The following is a 20,130-nucleotide window of genomic DNA, read 5'->3' on the forward strand; positions in this document are numbered from 1 at the left end:
ATATTAAATTTGGCATCTGCATTGTCTACATGGGAAGCACTCCAGATAATCTATCGGCACCTTACCGCCTCTCTGCCACTTAAAAGTATACCGAAAAATATGGAAGTGTTTTAAATAAACATAAGGAAGGTAACCTTTTCTCCGGTTTGGAATTTCCTTCCCAAAGAGGCATGCTGAGCTACAATAATACAAGTGTTTTGTTGCCATCTGAACACCTTCTTATTTGCCCAGACATTTTAGATTTTAGGTTATTTTTGCTGCTTATTTGCTCTCTCTTATGCTTCGGTTTGCTTTGGTTATTTTGTACATTATTATGTTCATTTGTTGGTTTTAAATTGTATTTATACATTGTGCCTGAATTAGTTCCCCTCTCCCAGACTTTTGTATGCTTCTCTGGAATCTTTTGATGAAAGGTGATTTACAGAGATCATATATAAAATATAATATACTGTAAATGGTGTTAGCACGGGGGATATTTACATCTCAGTTTCCCTTTGACATACTTTTACTCCTGTTTACAGCTCAGTAAATACACACACATAAACACATCAAGTCAGAATAACAATATTCTTAATCAGAGATGGGTACATTTACTGGAATATTAAAGGATGTTTCATCATTGCTCTTCCATGAAGTAAATGTGATCCTTAAACCGTCTCTGTGGCAGCCAAACATAGCTAGGTCAAGTTTGTTTCTCTGTGTGAGTCAGAAGATAAAAGAAACCCCAGGTTCAGAGACGTGATGCTTCAATCTTTAATTTTCCACCTTCTCCTGCAAGATAAAAGAAACTCCAAAGGGTAGTCATGACAGTTGGGTCCTGCTATCTGGCAGTTTCTTGGTCACAAAGAAAATCATTTTATTTCTCAGGCCTTATTCAAACCCTTCTGAATCAGACAAGTCACTTGCATTCCTGTGTTATGTGGACAAATGGAGTTAGGAGCCTGTTCCAATAAGTTTCCTGGAAAACCAGGCTGAATTCTTCCATACAGATTGCTCCTTAATATGTATGGCATATTTCATGCTGCCAAAGAATTGTGGCATGCAATTGCTGCCATACTAGCCTTTTCTATGGAACTGCCATCCTTTCTTCACTCACTTTTAATATAGTGTTCAGACAGCCCAAATGCCAAATTATGCTTTGTCAGCCCCAATCTGCAGTTGTAATAAAAGGCAATTTCAGCACTCATGCATAGTGCTATGGCAGAAAGAGGGGGATATTCCATGGCGGAGCTACTGCCACTTCTTAAGATCTGCCAGCTCTTGGTGGCCAGGACATAAGGCTGGGGATGGTTTTCCTCCCCCCTCCTCCCTGCTCCATATTTTCTTTTTCTTTGGCAATCCATGGGAAGGAATGAACTACACCAGATCCAGTGCTGGAATACTTGAGATCTCATTTTTTGCTCAGGCAGGGGTCAGCAAACTTTTTCAGCAGTGGGCTGGTCCACTGTCCCTCAGACCTTGTTGGGGGCCGGACTATATTTTTTTGGGGGAAAAGAATGAATTCCTATGCCCCACAAATCACCCAGAGATACATTTTAAATAAAAGGACACATGCTACTCATGTAGAAACATGCTGATTCCCAGACTGTCCATGGGCTGGATTTAGAAGGCGATTGGGCCGGATCCGGCCCCCGCGCCTTAGTTTGCTAGGGAAACAAAAGTGCTTAACATCTTTCAAATCTTGGGTGACCCCCCCAACACCTCATTTTGGTCAGTCGAACATCTGCACATGCAGAGCTTTCAGAGGGTATACCAGTGCGCCTTGGGAAATAAGCGCCATCCTACTGGTGAATTTTGGCAAAGTGGCATTTACACCAATCGCAACAGCACCATGGCTAGCTGAATGACAGCTGTAGGATTGCTCTCACAAGGTTTTTCAGGACTTCTATGCTTTTGTATTTTAAGATGTTGCCGTTTTCAGGTTCAGCCCATTAACTATATTTCTTCCTGTTAATTTTGGCCAGGGGATCAGTGATGAATGGACAGCTAATCACCTTTTGACTAGACTCCCCCAATTGCCCCAATTTCAGTATCTGTTCTCATGGAGGGGTAGACTCTAATAGCTGAATAGCTTGTGTGTGTTTTTTCTTTCTTTGAATAGCGAAATAGCATTATTTTGCTAGGAAAAAATGAAAAGAACAAAAATTCAAGGAAATGAGTAATCAAAGCCATCTTCTCTGTGGAAACAGAATCTGTCATTGGAGCAATTGAGAAAGGCTATTCAAGGGGGCAATTAACAGGCTAGTTATCCTTAATCCCCCAGCCAGAATCATCAGGAAGCAATAAAACAGGCTCAACATGTAATATTGAAGATGCCAGCATTATTTGCTGAACAGGATTTATTTGCATGCAAACCGGGGTGGTCAGAAGCTCACAGATTTGGACTTCAAGAAAATTTGGGGTAAAGGGGAGTCTGAGGACATGAAAGTGGTGAAAAAATAGGGTGTGTGTGTGAAGGATTCTGCTGCGACTCTTTACTAGCGGCAACAGCGGTAGAGATGGTGTTCCTTTCTTCCCACAGCACCCCTTGGAATAGTGCAGTCATGTGACCTGTTATTGTTCCATGGGCAATGAAATGTGGTGGCAGGTAGTGGTTCAGCTAGCAAGAGCACTTGTGTGTTCCACACAGTCCACATTTGAAATTCCCCCAGATAATAGCCAAAATTCTCTCTTCCCCCCCCCCCGAAACTCTTGTAGCACTATTATAATAGGACCATGGCAGTGATTGGGGGTGGAGAGTTTTACAGTGTTCTGAATTTCTGCAGATTCCCCCCCCCCCCTTTTCATAAATTCATTAGTAAAATTAATAGATGCCAATTTCAAATACAGTATCAGTTTTTATCTTTGTTTACTAAATACCAGCAAAATAAACATGTTAAACTACATCGCCCTCTAAGGCATCAGAAAATATTCCCCATGCAAGCTGAAGGTTTTCCGATGCCGACGCACATTACCCTATGGAAATTGCCCTAATTTGCACTGGAGATTTTTCTCTCTGCAAGGGGCTTATCAATAGCAGACCATCAGCTGATCTCCAATGGGGACTTGCAGAACCCTTTGATGGGAACTTTGAAGGCTCTGCCTTTGATGGCACAGCTAGATGGCAAACCATGTGGGCAAAAAAGAATCAGCTGACCGCCCTATCAAATCTGGTGGTTGACAGGTGGACAACCTCACCCAACAGTCAAATATGGCTGACAGGGATGGGGGAGATCATGAAAGGTCCCACCAGTTAGAGACCTAGACCTAGACAATCACACACACTACATGTAAACTCATTGTTCTGGGTGCATGAGAGAACAGAATTCCAAGACCTCTGTTTACAAAATCTTTAGGAAAGTCAAATGTTTCATACTCTTGCTAATTCTCCCCCCCCCATTCAAGTTAAAATGCTTATATGTGCCTTTTAACAACCAAGGGATCTTCCTATCCCAGATAAGAGGAACAAATATAACACTGGGCACATTAGCAGATGCAATTTTCAATTATATGAATTTGTCCTGCCTTGTTTATAATAATACATTTATTGCAGGCCTCTCATACAAATGTTTAAGGAAGGAGTGATTGAATATTTAAAGCTTCCCAGAAAAAAGAGAGAAACCAAACACTGAAAGAATATAAATGAGTCACTGAAAAAAATGTTATGAAATTCATCATGTTATGTTAAAATATGATACCTAATCATTTGCAGGAAATTAGTGAAAAGATTGACTGGCAAAAGAAAACACCTAATCAGAATGCCTTCATTCATTCCTTGTTGCAGGGTGATATGGGATGAGTGAGCAGAGAAGAAAGATAAGTCAAGAAGGACCTGGGAAAAGAAGAGGTCAAGAACAAAAAGGAACAACAAAAATAAAATAGGGGCTCAGGGCTAGAGAGACTAAATCGCAGAAACATTTTTCCCTTAAAAAAATAACACATAGACAGTTTCCATAACACTTCCTTAGCACAATAAACTTCAATGATCCTCTTTCAAAGAAGAAGCTAGAAGGGTGAGAAGAATACATGTAACTGAAGAAATCAAAATGAGAGGTTGTCATTAATATGAGCCAAGCCATGTGTTGAGTTGACCAGTTAAAGCAAACAGAGAGTCTGAGTCAGTTCTCCTGATTGATCTTTCATTGTTTCTGAGATTATTGTTCTTATGAATGTGATTCACAGCCTGTTAGTCAACTAGCCAGCCAACTCCAGAGAATACTCCACTTGCCAATTTCTATTAGAATGTCAAATGTATTAACTGTGTGACATGGAACATGTTTTATACATGTGGGAGTGGTGATATTGGGAGAATCAAATTGACTTTGGCATCTATGGCAAAGTTGCCTTAAAGGATGAAGCAGATTTTTATGATGTTCCCAATCATATTCCACTGAACCTAATCCCCACCTGAAATATACTATAAGCTGTTAAGAGCTTGAGCAGGTCAGTTTTCTTCCTATTCTGTCTATTTTTCCTTTCCTTTCTTTTCAAATTACAAATGAATATACTTCTGCATACTAAGGAGTCCCTCAAATAGTACGTAGAAATCCCCTTATATTTGGCTGTTCCTCCATCACTTTCAAACTAAGGGCCCAAAATTTTTGTTTTCCCTCTTGTATATTTTTAGCTCATTGCCCTTACCATAGTTTCAATCAGAAGAATCATGTATTGTCCCCACCATGCCTGTTGTTTGTATACAAGACAACATAGATCAATTTCTACTTCAAAAAATAGTAACCTAAAACAAAAGCTGTCAAGTGACTATGCAGATGCATAGGAATATTGAATGCTAAGAGTGGTTCAAACAGAAATAGCCTCTTTAGTATTACTTTGTTTGTTTATTCCATCTATTTCTGTACCACCTAACTTACAAGAGAACAAAGACCTTCTTAAATAAAGTGAAATTTACAAAAGACAGAACCAGGAACATCAGCCAGTGACATTCTTAATATTCCCCCTCCTTTCCTCCCTCCCCAATATAAAGTGACACACTACAATTCTAAGCAAATATGGTATGTCTGGAAGATCAGACTGTACAAAAATCTCCTGTGACTATTCAGGATTGGATAGAAATTCAATTCAGTATGCATGGCAGGGATAGTACCTGTGGTGGGGGACACATTGTGCTCCTTCTAAGGTACCTTTGGTCCCTACCCTGCACACAGCTCTCATCTGTGGCTCTTGTCAGCATGCGACAATGGCCACATCGTTGGGATGGCTTCAACTGGCTGGCTAAACCAGGTAAGGGCAGCCAATGGGTCTCAAACCCTCAATGAGTTAGGGACTTTCTCTGCATGTGAAGACAGGCTCTGGCAGATTGAGTGGTTGAGACTAATAGTGGGTCCATTGGTTAAGAAGGTAGTTTCTGCACAAGCTGCACAGGGAAGTGAGGGACAGATGGGGATTGCCAACTTGGGAATGTAGCCCTTCTAGGGCAATAGTGTGACTGCCACACAATAGTGTGACTGCCAATGACTCCAAGTAGCACATCTGTGCTGGCAGAGACTGATGGGCACTGTAGTTCAAATTATTTGAGGGCACCAGGTTGGGGGAGGCTGTGGTAAAGCAGTTTCCCTGCTTTCATACCTCCCTACCCTCCCTCTGCCATCTGATCCTTTCCGCTCATCCTCAGAAGCTTTAAATAGTCAACACTATTTCCAAGGCAAGTTTGAGCTTGCCCTTAAACACTCCAGGAATAATCCTTGAGAGTTTGTTCAAATGTGTGTGTCTATCCCTGTAACAACATACCCCAGAGCTGGCCCTGACTGCGGTCACTCATAAAGAACTGAAATGCCATTCCCAATAGATGAGAGGGTGGCATATAACAGGGGCCCCAACATCCTGGCACTGGCGCCATTGTTTTGTCTCCCAGAGCTATCTATATGCATAGTGAAGCTTGTTTCAGCAAAACCTAAACTGAAAGCCTGCCATCCAAAAAGAACACAGAGATCCACTGTGATCTGGAGGTGAACCAAACTGTTTATTTCCATGTATGATGATTTCATCTATCTAATACATTTGTACAGCTTCAGAAATGCCAAGGATCTATTCTCAGAGGTGTGGAGTGCCTTCGTAGAACATTTTAAGTAGTGGTTCATTCTGAAGGCGCAGTTGGGTGCTGATGGGGGGGAGAGCATTGCATATAAAATCCAGGTATTTAAAATTACATTCCACTAAAATATGAAGCTCTACAGCCAGGTTCAGCTCTACAACCTGTTGCCACAGATGTCACAGACACTGTCCAAAGGCAGTGGCAGCGTGCAGCTGCAAGATACCTTTTTTAAATAGGAAAATGTGGTTAAAAGTGGTCCAAATGTAATTGTTTTAAATGAAGAAATGTCTGCTATCACATAGTTCAGTACACTTTGGCATGATACACAGCACCCAACTGAATACTGTGTGCAGTCAGACCAAGATCCTCAAATTCTGTTCCATATGTGCTAAAAGAAGAAAAAAGGCAAAAATGAAATCTGGCCTACATTCAATAAACTGAGTGGGAACATCCACACTTCCATTGCTGATCCTCATAGGCTAGAATTACAGTAAGGAAGTTGGAGAGTTATTCTCTAAGGCCACACCCACACCATGCATTTAAAGCAGTACCATACTACTTTAAACTGTCATGCCACCTTGCCTCCCCACCTCACCCCAAATCTTTGGAACTATAGTTTGTTAAAGGTCCTCCACACACAGCACTACAATTTTGAGAGTGAGCATAAGAAGCGCCTGCAGGATCAGGCCAATGGCCCATCTAGTCCAGCATCCTGTTGTCCCAATGGCCAGCCAGATGCCTGTGGGAAACCACAAGCAGGATGCAAGCACAAGAGCCCTCTCGTCCCCTGCAGCTTCCAGTAACTGGTATTCAGGAGCATAAATCATGTGATGCTAATTGCAGGGTAGGGGAGAGGAACACCTGATCAGAGCTTGTATGCTTTTGTGAAGCATTTTACTAAGGACACCTGTGCTCCTGTGCACTGGTAAAACAACCCAGCCCAAAAATCTAGAGAGAATTTTGGATGAGCATTTTGGAACCACCACAAAGTCAGAGCACTATCTTCTGAATTGTATCCTGGTACTTGTCGTTGTCCCTTCAACAGAGAAAGGAGTCATGGTTGCACCCTTTGAAAGCAATGGAATCAGAGAAAGGAAAATCCTCTCCTTAAGGTCCCCGAAGCTGCAGGTGTTAGCAGCAGGCTTTCCCAAAGATAGCATGATACAGCCAAGTAAATGATTACATGTGCTATTATGATAAAACTTCCTTTGCTGATAATTTAGTTCCTGTTTACCTGTCCTGATATCCTACAAGCTGGCTTGAGCATACTGCTTCTCATCGTCCTTGCCCCATTTGCCCTCCCTCTTCATTCAGATGCACAGTGAGATGTTTGGGAAACCCGCAGAACACAACAGAAACATCTGTAAGATTGGTCCTGATTAAATTACCGTAAGTTGCAACCACATCCTAAAACTGACAACTGGATTCGCCCTGGGTTTGGGATCCAGGGAAGAGACAAACCATTGCGATGGGTTTTGCCTTCAAATTCCACTTTTCCCTAGCTTTGGAAAACAAACCATTTCCCTTGTTGTAATTTAAGGGTCAAATGAAGGGAGGAAGAGGCAGGAAGAATCTCTAAAGTGTACAAAGGTACCTTCCAGCATATTACCAGCAGGGGTCATGCATGTGACGGCATCAATTCAGGTAACACAACTGACAAGTCCTATCTGTTTGACAACAGGAAAAGCTTTTGGTGATCTAGCTGATCTCTTCCCATACAAAGCTTTTCCTCTTAACCCTCCATATACCATTCCCATTTGTGCCTGTTTTAGCAGAGCACAGAGAGTTCAAAGAACTGCCCCTGTCGGTGATGTGCTAGGTGGCGGGAGGTAGGGACTGGGAAAGAGGAGGAAAGGCTTGCCTCACCCCCTCTCCCAGTGTGTGGGTGGGTTTTTTTGCTTTTTACGGTGCCAATTAACGGCAAGCTGGGGTAGGTGGGAGGTCAGTGCAAGAAGCCTCCCTTCTGCCCCCCACCACACCGCGTGTCATCGTCTTTCAAGCATCTGCCAACTCAGTTTGGTCGGTGGAAAGGAAAAGGCCGGGCAGTTTGTTTGGTTTTCTTTTCTTCGTGGGCACTTTACTACTTCAAAAGGCTCGCCTTTGGTTCACAGGGGCCAGAGGGCAAAGGTCAATGGGCACAGCTTGACCTCTCTTTCACCCACCAAAGAGGAAAAGGAGGGGAAGAGACACTTTTCTACTTTAATCTTTCTTCTGCCTCCCATTGTTCCTCAAAGTTTTGTGGAGGGAAACAATGGGCTCCTTATAAGCTCACACTTCCACACGTAATATACTGAAGGAGTAAATAGAACACACACGAATTCCACCTGAAGGAGAAAGGAGAAAGGAAGGGGGTTCCCCCCCCCCCCGCATTGGAATGTAGCAAATATGTTGATGTCTTTTAGAAGCAGTTGTTTTATTTTGTATTTGAAACACACACACACACACACACACACACACCTCTCTCTCTCTCTCTCTCTCTCTCTCTCTCTCTCTCTGTGTGTGTGTGTGTGTGTGTGTGTGTAAAAACACTCACTAGCCCTAGGGTATTGAGGAGTAAGTTAACATTTGACAAAGCTCTCCACAGCTGGTGATTATATCCCTTGCAATGTGTACAAAGACATTCAGAAAAGGAGCAGAGAAAGTAAACAGTATCACTTCTGGGGAAGATTTGGGGGTGGGGGGGAGGAGGAGGAGAAGCAGATGAAATTTAATCTGGCAGGCAGCCCAGCCACCAATTTAAAACAATACAGAGAAGGGAAGCCAAAGAGGAAAGAAAAACAGAGGGGAAAGTGTGGAGAGACCAGCGTGTGCAAAGGGAGGCGGGGAGCCCTCCACAAAGGTTTCAGGAATCTTTGGGGGCCACTAAATAGCAGATTAGATTGCAGGACTAGGCTTCAGGGGGCTAAATTCCTGCCTCATTATATAATGTGTGTGTGAGCATTCTTAATTGAATTGGCAGAGCCCCCAGCTGTTTACCTCTCATTGGAAAAAATGAGAGGAAGGCACCGGGCCTTGAAAAAGGCAGACACAAAGTCGTGGCTTTGGCATCTGAGAAAACAAAGCAGAAAATAGCATTGTGTTGGCTTCAAGCTTTGCCGTTTTGTTTTAGAACTCGTTTGCACTTAACTACTTGGATGTAACTGCTGTGTTAAGACATTTTAACACGATGCTTACCTACAGCATCTGCATGAGGCACAGCTGGGCATAGGTGTTGTCCCTGGTCATGCTGAAAGGCTATTGCAGACTGAAAGGAGATTAACAGGATAGTCACGCCTGCTACTGCCACCCCAGGGTTAGTTTAGTTGTGATCTTACCAGCAGCTAAGTCAGAAGCACAATGACAGCTACTGAAACAAGTGTCGGCCTAGCAACACTGACAGACCCTTCCAAGGTAGCCCAAGTAGCCCAAGAGGCCTGTCGCAGATGATGTTCCCAAATTAGCCATGCAGGAGAGTCACCAATTAGGGTGACCACTTAGGCATTGCTCCAAATGAAGAAATTCCTCATCAAAAAGAAGGCACAAATGTGCACAGCATTGACATATGATAAATTATATGTAGTAGATGCAAATTTAGAAGTAATTACTATAAATGAATACTATAAATTTAGAAGTAATTACTATAAATGAAATAGAAATGAAATATATTTCACCACTCTGGAGAAAACTGTGACTAGGTGGCCTGTGTGCCTGCTCAACCTGCTGTTCAGGCGAGTAAGAGGGGACATGGTAGAAGTTTATAAAACTATGCACGCCATCGGGAAAGTGGATTGAGAAAAGTTTTTCTTCCGCTTGCATAATGCTAGAACTCATGGGCACCTACTGAAGTTGAATGTTGGAAGATTCAGGAGAGATAAAACGAAGTACTTCACGCACACACTCCCACAGGAGGCAGTGATGGCCACCAACTTGGATGGCTTTAAAAGATTAGACAAATTCATGGAGGACAAGGCTGCCAATCACGATGGCTATGCTCTGCCTCCATGGTCAGAGGCAGAATGCTTCTGAATACCAGTTGCTGGAAACCATAGAAGGGGAGAGTGCTCTTGTGCTCAGGCCCTACTTGCAGATTTCCCACACGCTTCTGGTTGGCCCCTCTAATAACAGCATGATGGGCTACATGCGCCATTGGCCTGATCCAGCAGGCTGCTCTTACATTCTTATGAGAGTGATGAAACTTGGGGTGTCTGTATTAATTTTCCTACTTAACTGCAGGTATTTTTTTGTGAATCTGAATGTAGTACTTAACTGCAATGCATCATCAGCAAATTATATGATTTGTTGTTATCTGGCAGGGTTACATTTTCAAAAGAGCCCTTGATTAATTCAAAATGGGTTCTATTGAAACCCTGTCCCATTATCATAAGTGGAACAAGGATGATAGCATTTAATTTCTCATAGGGATTCTCCGTCTGGAATCCTGTGCTTGGTTACCCGGAAGTCAGCCCCACTGAACTCAATGGAACCTATTTCAGAGTAGACATATGTAGGACTGCATTGTTGGTATATGAAATGTAGAAGACAGTGATAAATTGGACTATTGACCTGAAAAACACAATGCAGCGACCTAAAATCAACAAATATTCTGTTATGGTGGTGTTTTATAGACTTTATTTGTGGATACAAACTAAATATTTACCTGGGCCCTGCTGGCCCAGTAAGTTTTAAATGGCTCTTCAAAAAATCTTAACTCCTCCTCCATTCCCAACAATGCAGATGGGAGAGATGGGGCCTCTAGCTTATTGGAACTTTGCTCACCTTCCAAGATGGGTCTTGCTCATCAGAAGCCTACCAGGTCATGGTGACCCTGATCTCAGTAATGTAGTCTGAGTCATCATAGCAATGGGAACAGGAGGAGGGAGAGCTGCCATGTTTTTAGATTATCCATCCTCACTAGAAAAAAAAGACAAAATACTTTTAAAAAAAAGTATGCAAACTTCACCCAAAAAAGGTGAAGGGATTATACCAAGCAATATACACCTTTAATTCATTAGGTACCTCAGCCCTCCTTCCCACCCTTGACAATGATTGTCTTAAGTTTCACATATGGTAAGTAGAAAGTGGTGGTTGCTTTATATTGCTCCCATGCTGCCCCTCACCAAGCACTGTGCAGACCACTCCTGAATAAATCCTTATTGAACCCAGAGGATTATAACTACTGATGGCAAGTGACAGGTGTCCTTTTTTGGGTAACTTGTTGGGAGCAAGTGGTTACTGGTCAACCCAAAGACCTAGTAGATGAAACTGATTGGACTGACTTCAACCTGGATTCTGGCCCAGATTTGAACCTGGAATGTCATTGGTTGCCAAAATGAATTACATACTGTACAGTGGGAGAGACAGGAAGAACCAACCCCGTTGGTTCTGTTAGATCTCTTGGCAGTATTTGATACCATTGGCAAAGTTTTGTCTCCCAACTTAAAACTCTGTGGGTTGGAGATTGCAAGCACTGTTTTCGGTGGCTCCATTTTTACCCTGAGGACTCATTCCAGGAGGTGGCATTCAGCCCCATGCTATCTAGTTTGGGGGTCCCTTGGTGATCCAGGGTTTTAAAGGGTTGCCCTTTGTTGCAGAATATTACCATACTTTATATCTGAAAAGTTGATCTCTTGCACTTGTCCTGCCATTGTACTTATTATTTCTTGTTGTAGAATACCACAGAACTTGCAGCAGTATTCACTGATTCATACTCAGGACTTTTCCACAGATTATCCTGGCCACACAGTTTTGTTTTGTTTTTTAATGCATACCATCAGCATGGAATTTTCAAAAAGCTGAGACATTAATCTTATTTTGATATGACCACTGTGAACTGGGCCTCCAAGACCTCTCTTTAGGCTTAGGTAGCCTTGACCTTTGAACTCATTGGACCAACATATCATAAGCTTGACTTTCAAAGACATTGCAGCAGAGGGAAAATTCTGAATTCGGGATATATTGCATGCACACTTTTCCGCCTGGAAGCCAACTGGCCACTGGGCTTTGCACATAAATAAAGGTGAATCTGCTTCACTCATGAATCTGCTACAAGTGATTCCCAGGGCAAGAGAAGATGAAAGATCTGCAGCTTTGATCTCTTAAGCTAAGGCTGTAAATTAAGGCTTTTCTTCCATGGCAGGGCCAATTTAAATGGGCGGGAATAGCATATCTTGCTCTCTTATCTTGGGCTGGTTGCATCCAGTTTCAGGAATGAAAAAAATGCATGTTCAACTGCCCTCATATGTCTATATTCTCTTTTTGGAGGACAGAGCACTGATTAATACCTCTAGACGGCTCTCCACCTACTGCCTATTTCCCTGTCTTTGCTGCCCGTTACATTAATGCAGATCTGTTGGGTTGGGCAACAGAAGCACCCACACTTTGACCCACACCAGCTTTGCTGGCACCCCTTGCCCTCTCCTCCAGGGCTCTGCATAGCGTACAGCTATTCTAGTGGTGGGCAGGCAGATGTGCCACCTCTGAATAGGAGAAGAAAATATACCACAGATGTTTTGGGAATATGTGCACTGAAACTGTGTGTTTAAGCACCCTGCTGAGAGCCAACTGAAGTCTGGCACCAGCCCTGCATTCTTAGATTGTGTTCACTACCCACAGCTTGGTCCAAATTCACTGAAGGTAAGACAAAGTCTTCCACCCTTGCGACCAACTAAGGATCAAGCCCTAAGCACATACATTAGAGGGACATGGGTGGCGCTGTGGTCTAAACCACTGAGCCTCTTGGGCTTTGCCAATTGGAAGGTCGGTGGTTCGAATCCCTGCAATGGAGTGAGCTCTCGTTGCTCTGTCCCAGCTCCTGCCAACCTAGCAGTTCGAAAACATGCCAGTGCAAGTAGATAAATAGGTACAGTGGTACCTCAGGTTAAGAACTTAATTCGTTCTGGTGGTCTGTTCTTAACCTGAAACTGTTCTTAACCTGAGGTACCACTTTAGCTAATGGGGCCTCCTGCTGCCACTGCAACGCCGCCACACAATTTCTGTTCTCATCCTGAAGCAAAGTTCTTAACCCGAGGTACTATTTCTGGGTTAGTGGAGTCTGTAACCTGAAGCATCTGTAACCCGAGGTACCACTGTACTGCTGTGGCAGGAAGGTAAACAGTGTTTCTGTGCGCTCTGGTTACTGTCACGGTGTTCCGTTGCCCCAGAAGCGGTTTAGTCATGCTGGCCACATGACCAAGAAACCTGTCTGTGGACAAACGCCAGCTCCCTCAGCCTGAAAGCGAGATGAGCGCTGCAACCCCATAGTCATCTTTGACTGGACTTAACCGTCCAGGGATGCTTTACCTTTTACCTTAAGCACATGCATACTTCACCCTCCAATACTCCCTGGGCAGCATTTAATACTTGAACCTTTTCCATCTACCACCAACAGCAAAAATGCTACCCATCACTTGTCCAACAGCACGTGGCTATTTAAAGAAAGCTAAGGGTGATGAGAAAAGGCACAGTTTCTCCCTCAGGAAAGCTAGCTCTATTTTTAAAAGCTTAATGAGAAATAGAAGAAACTTGGGTTAGCCAAAAGAATGAAAATAAATGGGTCCTCTTCTCCCCACAGTCACCAACTCTTTAGCTGAAAAATGCATGGTTTTGGTTTGCCTGCAGGTGATCACTTTGTATCGACTCAGACATTTTGTTGCTATAATCTAATCAAAAGGGGAGACATAGTGCCATTTTTTTAGACAAGATGTCTTCCCAGTTCCTCCTCTACAGTGTCTATTTCCTCAAGCAAGGAAGAATCCAGCCAGTGGTTTACATTATGGTGCTCCCCCTTTTGCTATAATTCTTTACCATAGTTTTGTTTTTGTTTTTTATCACAGGGGCATTCAGAAGAGGAACATGAGACACTTCAGCATGACAGACACAACCAATAGGAGAGATGTGTCCAAGACACTGCAGAAGGTGCTACTGCTCATTGCCTTCACTGCATGTAGAATCCCCCCCATTTCAGGGTCTTTCATGAATAAATCCAGATTTGCTGTAGTTACACTATGGGATGCCACCTGAATCTGACATGCATCACCAAAGCTCAGTTGGATGATGCCATGGGCTTGGCTTTGCCCCTGCCAGGGTTCTCTAAGCCATATACAAAATGAAGAGGTGTGTTGAGTGACTTTCCATTCTGTTTGAAGTGCACAAGGTGGTTTTCTCTGGAGACTGAATTCATTCAATTTGGTTATCTCCTGTGCTTCTGGCTCAAGACCAGAACCTATGATCCTGCTATTATATAGACCCTCTGGTAGTTTGGAAGAACAGAGGGTAGGGGCAGGGGTGATGTGGTGGCACTGTTGGAATACCCTACCCTAGAATGTCTTCTGCCAGTAGTGCATGAACAATCCTTTCTTTTTCAGCAATCAGAATGCTGGCGTGCATTCCACAATATCAAAGCTTCTCCTGTAAAGGCTTGGGGTCAGCAGGTGACTTTCCATTTTGGTGTATTATCCACAATGTTAACTTATATCCAATATGTCACAAGCTTTAGAACTCTGAAATCCTACACCTAGAAATTATTACTCTTATCCCATTTTGTTTCTGAAAATAATTGGGGAAATGAAGAGATTAATCTCCCATTAAACAACAACACAAATCCGTTTTTTATACCTTTCTCTGAGAAGCTCAGATCAGCAATAGCCAATGCAAATTATGTTCATTTGGAGCAGATTTAATTTTTTTCAGGAGCTTTGCAAGTTTTGGATTCCCTTTACTCATCCTTGGTTGGCATGGAAATCCAGCTTGGACTCTACCTTTTCTCTGTGCCTCTCCATAAGAGAAGAGAAGACACTAGATTGGATTAGGACAGATAAGGTGGCAATGCTACTTCCACATCTGTAATGGTGGCATCTGTGTCTAACTGAGCAGTGCCATGTTGGATGGGGATAAATACGCATGGTGCTGCTGCTATATTTATAAGATAGCACCATCTCCATTTTCCTACTGTCATCTGACTTAGAATGACTGCAGTGTTAGATCACACAAAACAAGGTATGATTGAAGGGAGATAGGCAGGAATTCAGGACAAACACTGTGCAGATTTATTTTAATTACCAGGCAGCCACCATGTGCCCAATAACAAAGCAACATCTGAATAAAAGGTTACTGTTTCTAGATTCTTTCTAAGAACATGGCGTCTTTTCTTTCTGCTCAAATTAAAACTTCTCAGATAATACTGCTGTATAGTGTCAAACTGAAGAAATCCAGTGCCTCAGACAAAGAAAAGAAAGAGGCCCCGCACCCTCTAAGATCACTACAACTATTTATTTACAAAAATGACAGTGCTGCTGTTCGTGCTGTGACTGGGCCCCAGACTTTTCCTGAAAGATTGTGAGAAAGGTGTGTTTCTATTTTTCAGGGGAGGCCAACTTTTTAGGTTGTAACTTCCAGGCAGGGCAAAGATCTTTAAGTGACAAGCATTTCAGAAAACCACTGGTTAATCTTTCCAAGAATATTTTAGAGATTAAACTGCAAAGTGAGTTCTGGAAAGCCATGCTAGTATTATATGTACTGTGAAGATGTTTACCGCACACTCTGATCACATAACTGTGATCGATTTGTTGTAGCACGTACCATATGCTGGAGAGATACAGCAGACGCATAATCGGCCTGATATCATGTCATAAAAATGTGTAAATGCAAGCAGATGTTTGTGAAACAAATTAGCCAAAATGAGGTTTCATTCATATCATTTGAAATGCATAATTCAGTTACAGTAGGAACTGGCGCAGGCTTGTCTTGCTTCATTCTGAACTCTCTATAACTTTCTGGGTCTGCTCCACAACCCACAGAAATCAATAACATGGATCACATTTGCTTCACTGGGGTCTGGAGGAGATCTGAGGAGATCAAAATTCCATTCTGAAGGATGTTAGTGCTTCAGTGTGGCTGGCTTAACATTCCATTTGGAACGCATTGTATAGGTCTGTTGTCATTGCTTTTGCAGATGAGCCGAGCCATAACTGTGACCTCAGAATAAATTTAGCCATTTGAGGGAAATGGGCAAGCATTTGTGAAAGAGAATGAAATGTTGCTCAGCTTATGCACCTTTGCCCCTGTACCTATAAATCAATTGACAGTCCAAGATACTGTGATCCTTGCTTCCTACATGAAAGGGATTTTCATGTGTGAGGCTTAAGTTGGTCTATAATGGATGTATAAATTCTACATTGGCTACAGTCTGCATTCAGTCTCTGTTCCATGCTCTGTCTAGTCTTTCACATGTCAAAGACAGCCCTTGATACTTTGGTGACTGAGGCAAAATATCCCAGTGTTGCTCCCACAGTGGTGAAAATAGAATAATAAAAATAATGGGCAACACTACCCGCTAATGATATATTAAAATCTGCTGCCTAAAGTAGTCTTAATTGAAGGACTGCATCTGTTGTGTATTAACAACATTTACATGTGGCACAAATGGGCTCCAATGTACTTTATAGTATTTCATGGGGGTAGGTCTAGAGCCTTTATGCTTCCCCATGTGAAAACTGGAAATATGCCTCAATGGCGCTCTGTGTGTGTGTGTGTGTGTGTGAGAGAGAGAGAGAGAGAGAGAGAGAGAGAGAGAGAGAGGGAGAGGATCTTCTCTATTTAGACCAATTCTATAGTCTTCTCTATTTGGACCAATTCTCTGTTCTATAGTTTCAGGCAAATGTTTTATGTGGTTGCTTTGTCCCTTATATTGTTCCTTAGTATCTTCACTTTGGAAATCAGGGGTGAATTTCCAAATGACCATGGTTGATGATGCTGGGAACTCTATTTCCCAGCACACAGGGTACCATTAACACGCATGTGCCATCATTACAAGCTAGGGAAGAAGTTTGGGGGGACAGACAATTCCCCCTGCCAAAAAAAAAAAAAAATGCTCCTAAAGAAAGCTTGCAATTGAGCCAATTCCTAATTAAGCTGAGAAGGGTTTGCTTACTACTAAACTGAACTGAGGAAAGAAGGCGATGAAGATTATTATCCTTATTGGAATAATAAAAAAAGAAAAACTTGTGTTATTAGCTCCCCTGCAGAATTAATGTTATGTACTAAGAAATTTAGGACACCTTCATAAAATGATTTCCAGAACTATCTGTTGGTCTTGCTGGATTTTACCTAGCCCATAGTTTCTCCTCCTGGATTCTTTTACTCTGCTCCTGAGATTCTGGTCATTTTCTTCAGTGTACGCACTGTCTCTTTTGATCTTTAAGCAAAACATGTGTGGTGGTGTTGGAGTCACTCCCTTGTCACCACATTGGTGATGTCGGGCACACATGGATCCCATCTCTGGCCAGCCATGGCTTCACTCCATGAACTCCACAGGCTTATCACATTCACTATGTCCTAAATGTCCCCACAAATGCCAAAAATAGTAAAGGGTAGTCAAAGGACAGTAGGAAAGGAAAAACTGTTGCAGCTGCACTATGCTCTTTAGTCAAAATGTATTTTTAAATTTATGATTTAATTATATAATACCCTGCTCTTCAGTTCTGTGGGACTGTAATATGGATGTGTGGGCATATTTCAAAACAATGGGCTAGAGCATGGGTAGGCAAACTAAGGCCCTGGGGCCGATCTGGGAGCAACAGGAGCTCACCCTGTCACAGGGATTCAAACTGCTGATCTTCTGATTGGCAAGCCCTAGGCTCTGTGGTTTAGACCACTGCACCACCTGCGCTGTCACCACAACCACGTCCCCCTAAATCATGTTGTCCATCAGGGGCACCGGGAGGGGGGGATGGATGAGGGGCCTTGGTCCCCCAATAAATTCAAGGAGAGGGTTGGGCCCCCTGAATATCCTGCAGTGACATGCATATGCCATGTGCATACACCATGTGACGTGCTCACGTCACTAGCGCATGTCACACAACATGCACATGTCACATGCTCAAGCCACACAGTGTGCACACGACATATCAGCACATCTTACGGCATGTGTGTGTGACATGAGGCCTGCATGTGACGCTGGCCCCTTCCATCATGGGGGCAAGCCAACACGCCTGTTGTCCATGATCCAAGATAACAACAACTGAACCACTAGCTCCACAGAATCTTCCTCCCAAGTGTTTTCTTATCCACAGCCAGGGCTGGTAAGGTGGAACAGTTGAATAACATATATCAGAGCAACTCCTGGAGCTCATTGCTCCAGTATTAGATTCAGCTGAATAAGATGAAGAAAACAGGACTGAGAGTGTTAGGATTACAAATATACAGAAACGGTCAAATCAGCCATGATAAAATGGGCACAGGACATAGGGTACAACATCATGTTTGCTGACTGGGAAAAGTTATGGACCACAGGTTTGAGATTTACGGCATGTAATGCCTTGAAAGAAAATATTATGAAAATGATATACAGGTGGTACATGACCCCAGTCAAGCTTGCAAAGATATACCATGTGTCTGATAATAAATGTTGGAAGTGTAAAGAAGCTGAAGGAACATTCTTTCACCTCTGGTGGACTTGCCCTAGAGTGAAGGTTTTCTGGGAAATGATTTATAATGAACTGAAAAAGGTATTTAAGTATACCTTCCTTAAGAAACCAGAGGCCTTTCTCTTGGGCATTGTTGGTCAGAGTGTGCAAAACAAGGATCGAACCTTTTTTATGTACGCTACAACAGCAGCAAGGATACTCATCGCTAAAAGCTGGAAAACTCAAGAACTACCCACACTGGAAGAATGGCAGATGCAACTGATAGACTATATGGAACTGGCGGAGATGACTGGCAGAATCCGAGACCTGGGAGAAGAACTGGTGGAGGAAGATTGGAAGAAATTCAAGGATTATCTACAAAAATATTGTAAATTGTATGATTGTTAAGAAAGATGTAAGATTAGCAAAAACATGGCTTCAACAAATTAGTTATAAAGAATATAAATTTAAATTTAATTGGAAGATGAAAAGATAAATCTTGGATAAGTAACATTTTATAATTAAGTTTCAATAAGAGTATGTTAAATCTTAAAATTTGAGATATTAATATTGAAAAATTATATTATATGAATTAAACCAAGTTAATAATTTGCTGGTAAAATTTATGAGTTTAGAAAGCAGGAACAAGGGTTGTGAGGAAGTCCAAAGATGAATATGAAATGTGGATTTTGGAAAAGATTGTGTTATTATCTATGTATTTTATTGTTAAACTAAAATTTAATAAATATTATATATATAAAAAAATAGGATTACAAATATACAACTGCTCAGTTGGCCCCTTTCTTAATGACTATCATCTGGGTGCAAGGATGGCAAGCTGAGAAACAAATTCTTTATGTGCATGGAGCAAAGGAAAGCCCTAAAGCAAGCATACCAGCAGAACAATTAGATGGTTATTCATAATTCTGTCTAGGGGATTCTTTCTTCATTTTTTTCTACTTCAAAGAAACAATGATTTATAAACAATGTTGTCTCCCCTTGTGAAATGACTCACTCTTCGGCCCACATTGGGGTTACCCGTACACTGCTTCACATTTCAGGGTTACAATATCAAATGTCAGGATATACAAAGATACATTGCTCAAATTCCATCTTGAGAGCTTCTCATTAGTGCTTCTGGGTTGTGGGTTGTTTCCATAATTGTAATGAAGGTTTACCAAAGCAGAGTGTTTGTTTAAGATCTATGGGGTAGGAAACTCTGGGAGTTGACTGTGTTGTCCACTGTAATGGGCCAGTGTCAATCACAGGTAATGGGTGTTAGCTGGAATTTGCCCACCTTGCCTCTGCATCCCAGAAATGAATCTTGCTGTGTTATTTTCATGGTAATATATCTTGGGGTAGAAAGAATGAAGAGTCGAGACAAGAGCTTGATTTTAACAGAGGTTCTTTTTCCATTTTTTGAGCTTATTCAGCATTTCATCCATCCCATCAATATATAAAGGAGATCTCGTATATTAGAACCTAGGCAGCTGCTTCATACAGAGTCAGTCCATTAGCCTAGTGTTTCCCAACCTTGGATCTTCAGCTGTTTTGGACTACAACTCCCATCATCCCTAGCTAGCAGGACCAGTGGCCAGTGATGATAGGAACTGTAGTCCTATCAGGGATGATAGGAACTGTTTTTGAACAGCTGGAGACCCAAGGTTGGGAAACACTCCATAAGCCTATCTAGCTCAATATTGCCTACACAGACTAGCA

General features: G+C 42.3%; 1 long non-coding RNA gene across 1 annotated transcript in view; it reads right to left on the reverse strand.

The window, feature by feature from the left end:
- Nucleotides 1-9,210: 9,210 nt before the first annotated feature.
- LOC307211525 overlaps nucleotides 9,211-20,130 on the reverse strand; it is a 32,712-nt gene continuing 21,792 nt past the window's right edge. The window contains exons 2-3 of the long non-coding RNA XR_013836505.1: nucleotides 10,787-10,921; nucleotides 9,211-9,275 (exon numbers count right to left, since the gene is read on the reverse strand). This is a non-coding gene — a long non-coding RNA (uncharacterized lncRNA). The remainder of the gene's footprint in view (nucleotides 9,276-10,786; nucleotides 10,922-20,130) is intronic.

Source organism: Podarcis cretensis, assembly GCF_951804945.1.
Source record: "Podarcis cretensis genome assembly, chromosome: 1".
Lineage (NCBI taxonomy): Eukaryota > Metazoa > Chordata > Lepidosauria > Squamata > Lacertidae > Podarcis > Podarcis cretensis.